General features: G+C 30.3%; 1 protein-coding gene across 1 annotated transcript in view; it reads left to right on the forward strand.

The window, feature by feature from the left end:
• The window catches only part of LOC106882437 (protein unc-80 homolog), a 281,073-nt gene that overhangs the window by 150,667 nt on the left and 112,391 nt on the right, over nt 1-18,015 (forward strand). The gene's annotated exons all lie outside the window — the stretch shown is intronic.

Here is an 18,015-nt window from a genome sequence, read left to right on the forward strand (position 1 = left end):
ATTAAGCACCCCATCAATACTGATGGTAAATAACAAAGTAAATTTATTCTAAGTTAATATTTCTTATATTGTTATCTTAATTGTTGAGATTTCTATTATTCATTCATAAAAAGAAATATCTGCTTTCTAAATTTATGAATTTATCATCCATAGAATTAGACTGTATGCAGTACAATATTTCTAGTAATGTTTAAGTTCTTTTTAATTCACATTCTAAATGGGTTTTGAACATCACTATTTTCTTCCAAAGAGGAAGAACTGTACCCAAAGCTCACAGTATAGACTTCTACAAATTGGCTTGGTATCACCTTAACTTTCATAACTTGTCAGTAATTAGTACTTGCACTCTCATTTGCCATAGTTAATGTATATGTTTACTGGAATTGTCCTTAATTCCAACTTTCCATCTTAGTAAATTCCATTGTTCCATGCTTGCCATTTACAGTAGAGTTACTGAAAACAGGGCAGGCTCTACTAATTCTTTAACCCAGCAAGTCATAGCTGATTTAATACAACAAAATTACAAAAACAGAAAAAGCTAATAAAATAATATAATGCTCTATAACCATGTGGCCATAGTCCTAAGATATTACTTTGTCAACTCATGAGGCAATTTTCTCTCTCCTTGTTCATTATATAACCATACTGCATTCTATGTCATTTGGCATATAAACACACCTTTCAGTCTGTATAGATTTATGAGTGCATTTGTATACTATTTGTTTTCAGTGCAATGGGTTAAAAAAATTTTTTTTTAAATACTAATAATTCTTTTTCATTTATTTTGTTCTGTTTGTCATCACTTAGCAATATTCACTACAGTTACTAAAATTCATTTTCATAACTTACTGTCTTTCACTTTAATTAGCATCACTATTTATTAAATATCTGATTTAATTTTGTATGATATTAGCTGGTAGAATTTATGATTAGAAAGTATATTATTACAAACCTAATAAATGTAAATATTTTATATGGGGCAGGACTCAACATTTTTCCTTTTAAGTTCTCAAAGTATACACTCAGAGGTTTCAGAATGTTTGAAATGTATAGCACAAATAGAACAAAAACTATGATGAGATTCCAAAATGCCTGGTTATTATAACTTGTCCGAAGTTCTAAACATGTGATCCCAAGATAAGTTGAAAATTTGCAGTAAGCAGTGTTCTGCACAAGTCACATGTTTCTGCTTGCATTTATAGCTAAATCTGAAAATAAGTTCTCATCCTATTTAATAAGACTGTCGAGTTGGTTTTAGGAAATGCATCAGTTTCAATATCTCATGCAAATGTGAATTTTCAGCTGGGAAGGGCATCCAAGTATTGAAACCATGCTGCCAACCCTTACCAGTTTTTAAGTAAGGTACTTTATTCCACTTGTCATCACACATTGAACTGCTGGGCTGTGTGAGTTATTGTTTATGGAGGGCATAAGCAAAAATTACTGCTGCTCAAACAATATAATATGAAGATATATGGGGACACACACGACAGCATGATAAGGAATATGTAAAATGATGATGCCTTTATATGCATGTATGTGTGTATGTTTGTGTGTGTGGGAGAGAAACATCCTATTTCATCACTAAAAATACAATAATTTACAATATTTTATGTATCACAGTTCCACAATATTTCTAATCAAGGTATAAGTTCAAAGTTATGGTTAAAATATATAAAATAACTATTGAAATTTGGTAGGACCACTGAAGTTAAAAACAATGAAATAATATGAAATAAATAATAGTATATAATATATAAGCACACATAAAAATATTATGAAACCATTAATAAAATGAGAAAAAATACATATGATATTTTGATTAAACAAAATTCTTCATATTTTCCTAAAATTTCTACTTCTTGCTTCAGCAACAGTATATTTTCATAGCAGCTAGATTCTTTTTCTTTTCCTTTTTTTCATGTACTTTTAGACCATTTTGTTTTTCAATTGTCTAATATCTGCTTATGTCTGGCTAAATTTAAATGCGAGTTTTATTTTTTGCATTATTTTTGTCATTTAAAATAAAACAAACAGAACAAAATAATTGCCTTTTTTTATATTATAAACTTTGAGTTTTAGTTTCAGAGAATAATTTATTTGTAGTTGTTTGTGTGTGTGCATTCATGCATGTGTTTTGTATGTGTAGATGAGCATATGAATTACTGTGTGTGCACATGTATGAGTGTACAATGTGTGTTGTATACACAAGTATGAGTGCAAATGTATGAAAGTATTATCTTGTATGTGTATGTGTGTGCATTATTTCATTATGATTAAAATCTGCCTAAATTTAATTTGTCTTCTGTATAATAGCCACTTCAGTAAATATTTCTGAAGCAGAAGTTTTTTAAATGTTTAACCAAAGTTTATTGATTTAATGTTTAAAAACAAATAAAATACATATATATAATGCATACATACATATATATATATATATATATATATATATATATGTCAATATTTTTGTTTAAGAAAAATAAATTTGTACTCTACAAAAGTATAGAGTAACCCATCAGATTAATGTAAAATTATTTTTATTATAACTAAACATAGAAATAAACATTAACACAATATATCTATCTATCTATCTATTTATGTATATATGCATATATATATATATATATACATATATATATATATACATACATACATACAGGGTGACCCCCAAAAAAACAGAACCCATAAAAATTTTATTAAATCCTACAAAAGTCCAGCAAATATCTTGAAATTTGTTGTACTTAAACTTTGGTCTGTGTACGATCATTCCCTTTGCCTAAAAGTCATGTTCTTTTCAAAATATGCTCCAGATGGCCTCCGCAGCACTGGAGGCTGATGATGCCATGCTTAAAGATTGCTACCCATGCTGTGCACTTTGTTGAGTGTAATGACCTCTGAAACACTTCCTTCAGTGCGGATGTACCCTAATAAACATTATTTTTGCTCTTTACATGTCTTGACAGCAAAAAATGCACTTCGTCAGAGAACCAAACATGATCCAAAAAGTCTGGATTATCTTCAATTGTCTCACAAAGCCATTCACACATGGTTATACGTTTTTCTATGCCTGCCTTTGTAAGTTTTTGCTTTATTTGGCTCTGGCAAAGATACAAATGAAGATCTGATTTAAGAAAAAAAAAGAATAAAAATTAAAATTAACAGATTTATTCAAAGATTTGTGGATTCTGTTTTTTTTTTTTTTGGTGGGTCACCCTGTATATATATATATATATATGTATATATAGATAAGTAAACAGATTTCCATAAGTTGTGATGATGAGTATTCAGTTGTTCAACAACTTATTTATCTGTTCACTGAATTATAATCTAAGTCGCTGAGTATTCCATAGAAACATTTTTCCTTAACACAATCCTCAGACAGAGTCCCCATGACACAATGTGTAACAAACTTGTACTTTTCAATTATAGATACAGTATCTGTCAGCCCAATGTCTTTCACAGGACCTGGGTTAACCTGATAGTAAAAGACACAAGATGCTACTCAGTGGAATCAAATCTTGGGTGTCATGATTACAAAGCAAACTTCATAACTGTGTGTGTATGTTTGCTTATTTGTGTGTATGTGGGTGTGTATATATATATATATATATATATATATATATATATATATATATATATGTAGGTGCAGGTATGGTTCTGTGATTAAAAAGTTAGCTTTCTAACCACACACTTTTGTGTTCAGTCCCACTTCATAACACTTTGTGCAAGTGTTTTCAACCATAACCTTGTGAGTGGATTTGGTGGAGAGAAATTAAAATGAGCTCTTCATCAGAAGAAGAGTAAGGGATTTGAGACATATTCAAGATGGCCTCTTGGTGTCAAACATTTGTTAGCTCAGGTCACATGGCATTACTGCTGTGGAAGCAACACTAGCTCTTTTCTTTATACTTAGGCCCATGTGCTCAGAGAAAATGTGGTAGGAAGCTATCTCTTTATTTATGTTGTAAATAAATAAGTAGGGGATTCAATTGATCTGGCAACTGGATTATTCAATGATAAAACCAACAGAAAAGCTATTTAGATTTTCTCTTTACTCTGTGTGTGTGTGTGTGTGTGTGTGTGTGCGTGCGCGCGCGCGTGTGCGCATAGAATTTTTATGGCTGAATGTCAATGAAGTTCACTTCGTAACTTTACAGTTCTAGATTTGATGCTCTTGCATGACATCTTGGGCAAATGTAATTTTCCATGGCCTTGGGTCAACTCATACACTGTGAGTGAAATTTGGTTGACAGAAATAGAAGACCATTGGGTAAATTGCATATACCATTCAAAAGGTACAGCCTTGTGACACTATGTCAAGCTGGTTATGTCTCAGAATTTTGATAAAGCCACATATGACTGTGGAAAGCTTAATCACTTATATATTAATTCAGGAGCAGATAATTCAGTTGCTCAAACAATGGAGATCCACCAGTACCATATATGTGCATGCATTTATCTATCTATCTACTATACATACATATTTACATGTGTATTACATATATGTGCTCATGTGTGTGCATATTATGCTCATCAGAGTTTGCCACTTTTTCTAAAAAATTGTAATTTTCATATATTTGATATTACTATTTTGCTTCAGTTAAAAGCTATTAAACATTTTTCTCTTCCATTTACTAAAATTATTCAATTTTTATTGATTTTTTCTCTCCTTTCCGTTCAAATTCTTGCAAAATATTTATTACCAACTTTATTTCATCTACTAAATGTATTTAGTTTCTCAGAAGAATTAATCTTTCATGGAAATCTTTATTAAATAATATTATGTATGCCAGTAATTATAGGTTGCTTTGAAGTAGCAGATATTAAATATTGCTGACTAATTATAAATATGGTGATAAATCTTATAGATAAATATGGTGATAGATCTTATAGAAGTATGTAATTAAAGATGAGTTCATTTTGTCATCTGTATATGATTGTTTATGTATGTGTTTTGGTTATGTACTTCAATCTTGCTGTTGTTTTTCTATGTTAATATGAGCAGAAAAGCATTATCTCAAATTGCCTTAAACATGAAAAGTATTAAATGCAGTACTGTGTAACTTCTCAATGCACTGTTCTATTCTTCAATCTTTAGCCTTTGGATTTAATTTACAATTTCTCAGAATTATTATTGTTATAATCAATTAGTTAAAATTTCTGTAAGGAAAGAAAACTTAGTTCATAGGATATTTGCAAGTGTAAAATATTGGCTCAAAGAATTTTTTTATACAAAGATTTTTTTTTTTTTTTTTTGCCATACCTCACTTTTCATGTACTCTTGGGGAAGCCATTCTACCTGGCATCAAACCTTATGAAATAATCACTGCTCTCAGACATTATCTTATTATTATTAATTACTGACATTTTCATAATAATTTATATAATGAAGATACCATGAAAGATTATTTATACTTTACAAAGTCCTAGGATTATTTACATATATTGTTCTATTTTGTAATAATTCTTCAGTATTAATTTGAAACTGTATTTTCTTTTAAATCATTCTTTGTGTCATAGAGGGAATCCAATTGGTGTAGTACTATGTAACTTATGGCATCTAATCTTGGTTTTCAGTTTATATTCCTGCCTTTTATCATCATCATTTAACATCTGTTTTTCATTCTGGCATGGGTTAAATATATTCTCTTTTCAGCATCAATAAATTAGACAACCAGAGTAAAGATTAAAATTCATTCATTCCCCACTCACTGCCTTGAATAAAATTCAACTTGAAGAATCATGCTTATAATGATTAAGATTGTGATGTTTACATAATTTTTCTCTATTTAAATTCTAAATAATTTCTTTCATTAGCTTTCATGAAGGTTTAAAATCAAATTGATAATAATTCAATATATAATTGTTATTCTGTAATATTTTTCCCTGTCATTTAATATTGGGTTACTAGATAAATTTATCATTTTAAAATTCTTTTTGCCATTTATTTTGATCCTTTCCATTGTTATTTGAATTTACATGGAAAATATTTTTATTTTAGTGTTTTATGGGTTTCTATAGCTTTATTCTTCCTCTGCAACTTTTGTTTATTGTCTGTGAAATTTGTATAAATTTTACCTCTTTTTAGACATATATGACAGTGGAGTGCTAAGTAGAAAAAAGGGTACAAATTTATCTGACAACCCAATATTTATCATTCTCTTATCAGTAAATTCTAAATTTCAAGTAAACAATTTGATTCATAACTTATTCTAGTGTATTTCTCACATCATTGAATTTTCTTATCCAACTCCTGTCAGCTAGCAAAATTAACTGAACGCAACACAGTCAGCTGAGTTCAGGATTACCTACTGAGATGCTAGTGGTCTTATATCTTGTTAACAAAGTGTTTCATTACCAGAGCTTAGATGGATGAGATAAAATAGAGAACTCTACCATCCCCATCCCTGTAATTAGATAATAATTTATAACATAGGCATCATCATCAGCAACAGCATTTTATGTCTGATTTTCCATGCTGACATAAGTCAGAAGGTTTTTCTGCATTAGTGTTTTATAGCTGGATATCAACACATTTAGTCACCTCTTGTGACATGCAGGAACATAATATATATCCATTCTAAAATGGGTATATACATGGTGAGATTTGTAACATTGGAAAATAGATGAAAAATAAAATTCATGATGTTCATCCCATTCCCAAGGATATTAGTGATATATGGGAAGGGAAATGAGGTAAGCTGGTATCAAAATCAAGTCACAGGCTCAACTTGTCAATTACTTATACCTACTTTAGAGTGTTTAGTAGGCAACAATACTATTGTATATGAAATTACTAAAAGCAAAAGAAGAAAAGGGAATGAAATAAAAAGCATTCACTTTTTAGAATTGTGTAAGAAAGTATAATTGTAGTGAAAATAAGTCATTTACCCTTTAGCGTTTAAACCAGCCATATCTGGCTCAAATATTCTACTTGTTTTATGTTCAAACTGACCACATTCAACCTTTGACACATACTTTACAATGTCATTCTGAAAATAAGCAATCACATCACTGAAATCTCAAAGCTACGAAATAATGCTTAATTAATTCCAAACAATGTGAATAAATAAGCATTACTTTTGATAGAGTAATCTTAATGCACAAGGGGTCCCACCAAAGGTTTCATCTTTATATTTTGTACTGAGAACAAGTCAATTTGGTAGAGCCCATTCTTCCATAATCTATAGTAATCTATTGTCACATTTGCAACCTAATAAAATACTTGTCAGTTATTCAGGGTTACTTAGCGTAGGATTTTTCATAAAGGGGAGGGGCTGTGAAAATTGAAGAGGGGGCAACATATTACTATATTTGATAAAATTAAGATGGCTTCCAACTGCCTAAACATATCAATCACCATGATGAAGGAAGAAGAATTATAAGGAGACAAACTCTATTTTGTCTTCTAAATTAATAAAGAGTTGAAGGATGCCAAAATATTTCATTACCATATCTATGATTGCAAACCATTGGCTGAGAGTATTGGAATTAATCTCAACATAGATGCAAGTGTGGCTGCGTGGTAAAAAATTTGTTTCTCAACCATGTAGTTCTGGGTTCAGTCCTACTGTATAGCACCATGGGCAAATGCCTTCTACTATAGCTTTGGGTCAAGCAAAGCCTTCTTAGTGGATTTGGTTGACGGAGCCTGAAAGAAGCCCTTTGTATATATACATGTGTGTGTGTGTCTTTGCATCTGTGATTATCTACCACAACCACTTGACAACACCTGGTGTTAGTTTGTTTATATCCCTCTAACTAGTAGCTGGGGAAAAGAGACCAATAGACTAAGTACTATGTTTTTAAAAAAATGCACTGGAGTCGATTTGTTTGACCAAAAGCTTTTCAAGGCCATGCCTCACCACATATAACTAAAGGTACTCTCTTAAGTTTGAGAAAGGCAATTGTTTTGCATGGTAGTTGCACAGTACAAAAACCTGTGCACGAAAATATAGTGAGGAAGCCTTGGCTCAGAGAGTCCCACTCTCTTGGCCTCAGAAGTCAGGGTCCACTTAGCACAAAGATTGTTATGAATGGTGACCTCTCCGATTGCAGGAGTTACGAACCAATAGACTGGTAAAGACCCCTTCATTGCTTTAGGATCTCCAGCTCCAGATTTCTTCACTGGGTTAACTCTCATAGCCATTTTCATGATTAAGTTTAGCTGCAAGGCAGTGGAGGTTTTAATTTTTAGCACGTTTAGGTGCATCATGTTGTCATATGAGTTTTCTCCCCTTAGCTGCAGGTGAATTGAGTCGCATTAAAAGGAGAGAAAACTCATATGGCAACATTATGTGCATAAAGTGTACAAAAGGTTAAGTCAAAGTTTTCCTTATAATCTATAATTATAATCTTCAGAAGTTATGAAGCATAATTGCCTATTTATTCCATTAGAGTCCCTTAAGAACAAATGTTCATGTGACTCTGTCTAAAAGTTAATAATCTTTAAAGTTTTAGGATTAAATCTTTCTCTTTTCATTGATGCAGTTTTAAATATTTTTTCAAAGACTCACTTCATTTTTTAACCTTTTTCATTTGTCTTTTCCATGTTTCTTCTCACATTTTTTCCATTGAATAATTGTGTAAATTTCTAAATAATCTAGGACTATTTTTTTTTTAAACTTTCCTGAATTAAACATAATACCTAAGGGATTTTTTAAAATTCAGATGCTTATCTTTTGTTAAACTATCTGATCTTTTATTATTGTTGTTGTTATTTTTATTAATATTGTTATGTTCATTCATTGATATCTTCTCAATATTTGCATTAAACTTCTTATTTAAATAAATGCACTGCTCAGGCAACCAAGTGGAACCATGTGGCCTAGTAGTTAGGGGTGTTTGGCTCATAAAATCATAAGATTGTGAGTTCAACTTCAGAACCAGGCAGCATTTTTTATTCTTGAGCAAGGCATTTCATTTCACATTGCTCCTATCTTTTCAACTGTAAAGAATACCAGCTGGGCATTGATGCACCCCACACACTCTCTCTCTCTCTCTCCAGCTGTCTCATCCTAGTTGTTCCACTGGATTAAGTGTGTGAGTCTACAGAAGATGGTTATGTCTACTAACAGTCACTTAATTACCTAAAAACGCAATTAACTAAAGCATAGTACATATTACCAAGCCTTACTTGCTTATAAGTATGGATTGGTAACATGTATTATATTGGTTGTACTTTTTTTTCAGTCAACAATATAACACTTATGTTCCCAGTATTTTCTTTTCAGTTTCTTCAATGTTTTGGTGACTGTACATAATAACATATGACCTATTTCATGGTATCAAAATAGTTTATCTCCTTCAAAGTTTTGGGGATCATTACTCAAGGTTTCTAATGATAGTTCAAAACTTTTTGAAATGAAATACATCAAATATTAAAAATCTTGTGTCAGTATTCTTTACTGTGTTTTGATGTCTTTTTTTCATCAACCAGAATTTATTTACATTTCATATTAAAACTTTTCTGTAATTATATATGTAGCAAATATACTCTTTTTAAATATAAGTTCTTAATAGTTTTTAAAAATACTTTTTGTAAATTATGTAAAAAACTTGAACATTCACATCTTATCTATTTGCTGCATTTCTTTTATTATTTCTTTTCTATGCCTCATTAATATTATTGCTAATCATGGTTATTGATTTTATATATAGATGTGTCTATATATGTGAAATTTGTAAGTGTTTCTATGCTTTGTACTGAAAAGTAATCTGACATTTTGAAAATATCCCCTACCTCTCTGAAGGAACAAATATGAAACAAAAGATTTTTCATCTTCCCACAGTGTACATAATTATCTAAGCATACCAGTTTCAAACCTTCACTATACATTAATATATGCATATATATAAATGTTGCTGTATATGTTTTTGTGTGTTTATATATATATATGTAGACAAGCATGTTATTCACAAACTAAAATAAACATTGCTCATGTAGGTTTTATCCTTTATAAAGAGAGAATAATACATTCCAACATCATCTCATCCTGAAGATGAGCCTATGATGGTCTGGAAATGTTGATGTTGGATGTAGGGACTTTTCTGTTCCAAATAAATTGCAAGGAATTCATATGAAATATGAAAAACAGGGATTTTGGTAAAACAATAAAATTAGAAAATAGTCACATTTCTACATATACCCCCAAAAACTTGTTCACTTTTTATACATACACATACACACACATACACACACACACAAACACTGTGTGTATGTATGTGTATATATATATATATATATATATATATATATATATATATATATATATATATATATATATTTATATATATATATATTTATATATATATATATTTATATATATATATATTTATATATATATATATTTATATATATATATATATATATATATATATGTATATACATACACACATACATACACACACACACATTTACATACACCTTAACATTTATTTGTTTCATCCTGTCTATTTTAACTACATAAATTTGTATGGGTTTATGAACAATCTATTCAAATAAATAATGGGTAAATAAAATGAACTAAATTATTTAGAACAGCTCAAGTTAATGATGATGGTAATTATATATATATACATTATTTTTATCGTTTACTTTTCAATATTTTTAAACTTTTACTTTTGTAGTTATAGTCTAAAAAGAATTTTCTTTATAGCCTCCTCATTTGATTGTTTTCCATAATAGCTGTAACAAGTTTGCAATTTACCTTCATGTTTGTGTGTGTGTTTTTATTCTTACTGTGCATTTCCTTGTTAAGAGCATCATCTTCAGTCTCAAACCATTTTGCTTTGAAGTTTTTTTCTTCCTCTCCTTTCCTTATGTATGATTACATCCAAGTTTTCTATAAAACTTTAATAATTTTTCAGAGTCCCTTGGATTTATGTTCCTCTTTAATATTTTTTTCATGTTTTTAGTTTTATTTTTACAATTCCAAAAATCCACTACATATGGATGTGTGAATACATCTCTCATGAGGCTATGTTTTAATGAACTTAAGTTTTTTGAGTGTTTGTGTGTGTGTGTGTGTGTGTGTGTAAGTGCACGTGTGCATGTTTAGATGAGATATCTTTTGGATTCTAATATGTCTGATGATCTAAGTGGGAAGTAGCATTGTTCTGTTGTAGATTCTGTCTTGTGATGTTGGCATGGATGTGTAACCAAAATACCATTAATGATTAATTCCTAGATTTGAGTCTCATACTTCACTGTCTTTGAGAAAGTGATTTCTTCTTCTCTATTTAATACTTTGTATCTAATTTAATAACTATTCTCCAAAGAAGCTAAATTTAAAATTCTGTTGTCTTAGAAACAATAGGATGGTCACGAGTGGAATGTCTTTGACCATAGGACTTTTCAGTCATGGTTGCCCTAGGGTTGAACTTGTGTTTCTCATGGGGTGGGGCTGTATGGATTAAAAAGGGAGGAGACAAAAATACCATGTTTCATTAAATTCAGAGGGCTTTAACCTTATCTAACAGCATGGTGAAGAAAGAATTATATGGATACAAGCTCAATTTTATTTTTTTCATTAATAAAAACAGGACCACCAGATGTTTCGCCAATATTTTGGAGATAGAGCTTGATGTTACTTGGTATTTATCAGTCTGAAAACCACTATAGAACTTGTTATTACTCAATACTGTGACACTATGTCTCTTGCTTTTAAAATTTATCAGTTCTGACATGATTGTTATGATTGTTTTGTTTTTTTTACGTTGAAGTATATAATACTCTGACAACTAACAAATGATGTGGACAATGTCTGAGCATAGAAATCATTTTCGCTCAGAGAAACTAAATAAGAGAGCCTCCACATAGTTACCTGACCTGGTAAACATAGCAGCTAAATTGCTGTCAATCGTATCTTAGCATCTTAAAAAAAGGGGGAAAGAACAAATTCGATAATGTTGTATAAAAAAGATAGTATGTTCACAATTGGAATGCTTTTGACCACAGTAAGTCTACTTTTTGGAGATGACCAGGAGTTAAACAGCAATACCAGCAACTTGCATTCAGATTTAATTTAATGGAAGGAGCTTTACTGTTATCCCATTTTCTTTAGTAATCAATTCAACAAAGTTTATACATGTGTGTGTGTGTGTGTGTGTGAGAGAGAGAGAGAGAGAGAGAGAGAGAGAACTTTGTATAGCATATTTTCATGATTTTATTTCTCTTGAAAACAGCTGGGGTATTTAAGCCACTTCAGATTTTATTTGAGAATAAGATTATCCATGAATAAATTGGTTTCCCATTTTTATCATGCTTCTCAGATGGTTTTTCAAAGAAACTATAAAAAAAGATACTAGATGCAAATTTGGTTTAATGATATGAGAATATTAATTTCTCGTTTCACTTTCATTAACATTAATAATTTAATTAAGAATCTCCATATGAATTAGTGTGTATGTGTGTGCATGCTTGTATTTTGCTTTAATAATAACTCTTATAAATGTAGGTATTGTGTGTTTGTGTGTGTGTGTGTGAGTCTGTCTGTCTTGTCTGTCAGTCTGTGTGTGTCTGTAGTTGACAACATTTTTTTTCTTATAGGATTTATATTTTTTTAGTTTGATTATGCATGTATTTTCATTTCCTGAAGTTTTTATCCTGTTTTCATATGTCGATCTCATGAAAAAAAAAATGTTTTTATAATAAAACCAAACATAGGCAATAAGAGAAATAGTGTAATTATTTCTGAAAGATATATCCTCATCATTCACTATGTGACGTTCAGTTCATTAATTAATTCAGATATATGTACAAGTCCAATAATAACTAATACATAGCTCCAATTTGAGCCAAATTATGTTTGATGCAGCTCCACCTGCATGTTTTAACCACCTTGTTGATGATATCTCCTTACCCCTTTCTTAGTGAAGTACCACATATAACCCAGTTTTTAAAAAAAAAACCATGCATGTTGGTTTGACCTGAGCAGCAGCTTTTGCAATCTCTTCCTAACACTCGTTATTGTATGGTTTACCCATTTGATTATTATCGATACCATTGTTGTTGCTGTTGTTTTGATGTTGCTGTTGTTTTATAATAATATCATTGTTGTTATTATTATTAATCATTATCACTATTATTATTACTACTATTATTATTATAATAATTATTATCATTATTATTATAGTTGTTACTGTTCTTAAATTTTAATATGCAAAAATAAAGAGAACTGGGAAATTTCTGTCTTAACCATATATGTACATAAGCAAGCATAAATGTATATATATATATATATATATATATATACATTTATATATACATACATACATACATACATACATACTTACATACATGCATACATACATTCATATATACATACATTTTTGTATGTGTATGTATATGTATATATTCATAATCCTCATATATATGAATATCTTTATATGTATCTGAAACATTTCCTAGTGTCACTGAATCAGCAGCTGTACCATTAAAGAACTAAGCATATCTAATTTTACACCTATCTATATGTATCTTTATATAATGTCTATATATTCTCGATTCTTGTTCTATCATCCTGGTACCTCTCTTTGGTTAATGTTCATCCTGTTGACTGTTGCACATAACACACCACCATTCAGCACCATGGCTCTAGTGATCACAACTGGCTAATAATGCTATATATTTCAATTTTTTTCCTTTATTTCAAGCTTTATCTTCTTTTTATATTTCTTTCCTTTTTTCTCAGTATCATTTTCAGTATCATGTTTTCACCTGCTAATTAATATATACATAGGTATATACATACATAGATACCTATATACACATATAAATTCACACAAACACACATGCACACATCCATATTCACACTACAAACTAAAGGATACGTACTTGATACAGGCATGGCTGTGTGGGTTAGAAGCTTACTTCCTAACCATCTGGTCTTGGGTTCAGTCCCATTGTTCAGCTCCCTGGGCAAGTGTCTTCTACTATAGCCCTAAGTCAACCAAACCTTTGTGAGTGGATCAGATTGATGGAAAATAAAAGAAGCCTGTTTTATATATGTGTGTGTGCTTGTATCTATGTGTGTATATCTGTTTGTGTTGTGTTTGTGCCCCACCACATCTTGAAAGCTGGTGGTGGTTTGTTTACATCCCCATAACTTAGTGGTTTGGCAAAAGAGACTGATACAGTAAGTATTAGACTTAAAAATCTAAAGTACTTGAATCGATTGGGTTGGCTAAATCCTTCAAAGTGGTGCTCCAGCATGGCAACAGTCTAATGGCTAAAACAAGTAAAAGATGATATATATTATAGAGTATAATTATCTATTTAGACACAGTTGGATCATTGTTCCATGATTATTCAGAACTTTCTGTTCTTTGCACTTATACAGGGAAAATGTTTTAATTGTCATTATCAATAGAGCATTAGAATAAGGTTGCACACGTTAATTTTACATTTCTACAAATGTAGCAAGGAACTTTTTGTCACTGTTAAAAATGTCCTTCCTTGTTTCACATAGATGCCACAAGATATTTAACTAGAATTCTTTAAAATCCGGCTGTAGTTGTTAGATACAATAGGTTTTCAGTTCTCTCACTATAAACAGAATATCAGAAACAACACACAATATGTATAAAAAGAAGCAAGAACCAAATGCATCTAGAAATCTCTTAAGCTCCACTTTCAATGGGAAATATCGTTCAAATGTGTGTAGAACTGATGTGAGAGCAACAGATGGGACTGAAATCATTGGCTGAGAATCCTGTATAATTCCTCAGGATGCCATCAGTAGGATGAGGGTTGCACTATAAAACACAGCTTTGGAAAGACAGAATTCTATCAGAGGAAGTTGGACTGACTTTGGTAATTGAAGGTTAGTGTCTAGACTAATGGTTGTGTGGGTGTATGCTTTTTTTCCATGGTAGTGGAAGTATTGTTATACAGACAGGAGTAACTAACTTTAACATTATGAAGGTTTAAAAACTTGTGGTATTTATGTGTGCTTAGAAAATGATGTCTAATAAAGAACAAAAATTCTTGGATATGTTCATGGAGATTTCTAGATTGAATAGAGGATGGAACCAAGTTGTGTTTCTTTTTGAGGTGGGGGGGTGTTTACTCTTTACAGCTCCAACACAAGGAAAAGTCCATCTCTCTGTTTCACTTCATCTTCAAACTTCAAATCATGAGATGTGAACTGCACAGCTTGACTAAGAGCTAACTTGATAATATTCCTACTTATTTAACTGGAGAGTGTAACTCGTCTTTGTTTCTCCCACAGGTTGTACATATTGAAACAGCCCACCATATTCCTTAGCAAGAAGCGTGACTGTCCATTCTACTCAACCTAGCTCTCTATTCCCAAATTTTAAACTATTAGTTGATAGCACTCATATTTTTTACTGAAATTCTACCAGAATTGAAAGCAAAAGACCAGAGTTACATTTGCACCAGAGTTACATTTGCACCAGAGTTACATTTGCACCAGAGTTACATTTGCACCAGAGTTACATTTGCACCAGAGTTGCATTTTTCAGTAGCTATTACAACATGCAACATCTAACAGTCTTCTGTGAATAACTTGAGCTGATTAATAGGAATGAACTTTATACATCATCCAATGACAGCCGACCTTCTTTAGAGCTCTTGATTGCCTCAGTACTTAGATTCACAGCTTCTGAAGGATCAAGTATGACTTAGCTTCTATGAAACTTTGATTTATGCAGATTTAAAATCACAAGTTGTTTACACACACATACACACACACACACACACACACACACACATATATATATATATATATATATATATATATATATACATATATATAAGTAATACAGAATGGGACAAGAATGCAAAACATCCAGACAGTTAGGTGATACAAGAAAGGGACAAAACATACAGATAGACAATACAAAGATAACATGCACATGTCATTCAGAGTTTTCTCTCTTCAGTTGAGATCCAGATTATCTTTGCAATTTTGGCTGGTTATATATATATATATATATATATATATATATATATATATATATATATATATATATATATATATATATATATATATATATATATATATATAGGGATTTTGAAATGAATTTTAAACTGAAAGCTAAAGAAAATATGTTTTCACAAAATTTTCTTTTGGTAATATATTCAAAATTATAATTGAGCATATACATCATTTTTGTTTTCATTGTTGACTTATGTGGAAGCATAATATATTTCCACTGAAACACAATAGCTTTGATGGAGGGTAATGGAAGACAATATCAATATTTTCATTCACTGTTCCTAAGCATATCCTTACTGATTTAAAAATACCAACCACATATAGTAGAGTATAACAGTTAAGACAGCATGTCTCATAGCTAGGATGGAATAACCACAGTAAACTAACAGTTAAATGCTGGTTAGCACACATTTTGGAGCATGGAGTCAGTATGATATTCTGAAAATTAGCTCCCCACTGAGCAGAACTAACTCAATAACAACAACTGTGATGAAATAAAAGCCAATCCATGATAATTGCATTGTTCTAACCTGATACCAAATTAAAATTGTTTCATTATTTTAATTCATAACATATATAATAATCTGACTTATAAATATATCAGACATCTTGTTGTGTGTATCCTGCTTCAGGTAAAGCATTAACTTACAATATGCTTAATAAATATATTTAATAATAAAAAATTCTTACAAAGGTCTCTCAAATACTCAAAATAGTTTCTGTGGGTGCATGCATATATTGCGCATCTGTGTATACCTACATGTACATTCAGGAAAAAATAACTTTTAATGTTACTTGTCTTAATGATAACTATGGTATAGTAAAAAATATTTGTAAAACAGATATAAGTACGCTGTATTATGCAGATGATTTAACTTATTTGGACATAAAATGAATGTTTGGTAAGTATGTGGTCTTTTGGCTAGTGTCACCAATGGGTTTTTTTTATATATAAAATTTCTTGCTTCAGAATATCTTAGTTTTATCATTTCAACCATTTCATTCCTCTCTTTTCTATTTTCACACCTTTTACTTGTTTCTTTTAATTTTTCTTTGATCATTATTATCATTATCAAGTACCACTTTTCTTTACTCTTATTTCACAAGAATTCACCAGTTTAGGGACATAATTTGCAAATATTGAATATCTTTTTAAGAATAGAATGTTTCTATTAATTGCACTTTTAACTAATACATGCATTTTCAGTCATTCTTTGTTCAATCTTTTTTTTTTCCCTTTGCTTGTTATTTTGTAAATTTTATTATAATTCTTAGGGGGCTTTGATTAGTTTTGTTTTTAAAAAGCAATTATATATTTGAAATGAAATTTAAAACCATTAACGTAAATTAAATCTATCCAGTTACTACTATTATTTTATTTTAGTTCAGTATACATTTGAAGTATCAATATTTAGTTCTGAATGAGCTTCTTAACCTAATCATTTTTAAAATCTTTAATCCTGCTTCAACCATGTTTTAACTTCAGTCATATGATAGGAAGCAGCATTTTCTGGATTAGTTGTCTTGTACCTTTAATTTCACTTCATTTCACAAAATGGTTATTGTATATGAATAGCAAAATAAAATTATTGGAAACTAATTATTGGAAACTAATCCTACTCTCTTCTGACATTAAACTTAAACACTAAAGGATAGTGCGCCTACAGTAAATTGACTCTACTAATGGAGCCTCACACTTATAATCAACAGACTGAGTATCCAGAATATAATGTAAAAATATTTTTTTCTTTTAACATGCAAAAATAATTAGAATTTATTTCATAATAATATTGTATAATAGGGTCAACAGAATGATGTATTTTAATAAAGCTTCACAAAATTGATTTTACTTTTATGAATGTGCATAATATACTCATAAGATGCACATAAATTCAACTATACAAACCTGCTTTAAAATCTCAAGAACTGATTAAATTTCTACTCAGCCAATCTGATCACTGTAATATATGCTGCTAATTCTTGCTTCAATAAAAAGAAAAAATAGTAAGATATTCATTCTGATCCTATACTTTTGTATTACAAAATGAAA

Source organism: Octopus bimaculoides, chromosome 2 (assembly GCF_046866305.1).
Source record: "Octopus bimaculoides isolate indiv1 chromosome 2, ASM4686630v1, whole genome shotgun sequence".
Classification (NCBI taxonomy): Eukaryota; Metazoa; Mollusca; class Cephalopoda; order Octopoda; family Octopodidae; genus Octopus; species Octopus bimaculoides.